This window comes from Perkinsus marinus (genome assembly GCF_000006405.1).
Source record: "Perkinsus marinus ATCC 50983 genomic scaffold scf_1104296951628, whole genome shotgun sequence".
Taxonomy (NCBI): domain Eukaryota; phylum Perkinsozoa; order Perkinsida; family Perkinsidae; genus Perkinsus; species Perkinsus marinus.
Genome location: NW_003209200.1, coordinates 1 through 1,023, shown reverse-complemented (window position 1 = coordinate 1,023; position 1,023 = coordinate 1). Strand labels below are relative to the sequence as shown.

General features: G+C 46.3%; 5 non-coding genes across 5 annotated transcripts; all 5 read left to right on the top strand.

Annotated features, from left to right (window-relative positions):
• Positions 1-156: 156 nt before the first annotated feature.
• On the top strand, positions 157-228 carry Pmar_PMAR016746. The gene has a single exon. It is a non-coding gene; the product is annotated as a tRNA-Ile (tRNA).
• A 102-nt stretch (positions 229-330) lies between these two features.
• Positions 331-402, top strand: Pmar_PMAR016745. Its single transcript has one exon. It is a non-coding gene; the product is annotated as a tRNA-Thr (tRNA).
• Positions 403-504: 102 nt separating this feature from the next.
• Positions 505-576, top strand: Pmar_PMAR016744. The gene has a single exon. It is a non-coding gene; the product is annotated as a tRNA-Ser (tRNA).
• Positions 577-678: 102 nt separating this feature from the next.
• Positions 679-750, top strand: Pmar_PMAR016743. The gene has a single exon. It is a non-coding gene; the product is annotated as a tRNA-Thr (tRNA).
• A 102-nt stretch (positions 751-852) lies between these two features.
• Positions 853-924, top strand: Pmar_PMAR016742. Its single transcript has one exon. It is a non-coding gene; the product is annotated as a tRNA-Thr (tRNA).
• The last annotated feature ends 99 nt before the right edge of the window (positions 925-1,023 follow it).

Sequence of the window (1,023 nt, the reverse complement as noted above, 5' to 3'; positions counted from 1 at the left end):
TAGAGCGTCTGCTTCGTAAGCAGAAGGTCGTCAGTTCAATCCTAGCAAGTGGCTTACAGCTGCATTATACTCTAGTCGGGTATGAGAAGCAGGAGCAGGTCTGCTCACTCCGCAAAGGATACAGAAAGATTATTGATTTATGTACTTATTCTGTGCGTCACTTTAGCTTAGTGGCAGAGCGTCGGCTCTATGAGCAGAAGGTCGTCAGTCCAATCCTGACAAGTGGCTTATAGCACCATAAATTTCTGGTCTGGTACGAGAAGCAGGAGCAGGATGGCCCATTCTGTGAAGGGGACAGGAAAATTATTGATTCATATAGTTAGTGTGTGTGCCACTTTAGCTTAGTGGTAGAGCGTCTGCTTCGTAAGCAGAAGGTCGTCAGTTCAATCCTGGCAAGTGGCTTACAGCAGCATTAGGCTCTAGTCGGGTATGAGGAGCAGGAGCAGGTTTGCTCACTCCGCAAAGGATACAGGAAGATTATTGATTTATGCAGTTATCTGGTGTGTCACTTTAGCTTAGTGGCAGAACGTCTGCTTTGAGAGCAGAAGGTGGTCAGTTCGATCCTGGTAAGTGGCTTATAACACCATAAATATCTGGTCTGGTACGAGAAGCAGGAGCAGGTTTGCTCACTCCGCAAAGGATACAGGAAAATTATTGATTCATATACTTAATCTGTGCGCAACTTTAGCTTAGTGGTAGAGCGTCTGCTTCGTAAGCAGAAGGTCGTCAATTCAATCCTGGCAAGTGGCTTACAGTAGCATTAGGCTCTAGTCGGGTGTGAGGAGCAGGAGCAGGTTTGCTCACTCCGCAAAGGATACAGGAAGATTATTGATTCATATAGTTAGTGTGTGTGCCACTTTAGCTTAGTGGTAGAGCGTCTGCTTCGTAAGTAGAAGGTCGTCAGTTCAATCCTGGCAAGTGGCTTACAGCAGCATTAGGCTCTAGTCGGGTATGAGGAGCAGGAGCAGGTTTGCTCACTCCGCAAAGGATACAGGAAGATTATTGATTTATGCAGTTATCTGG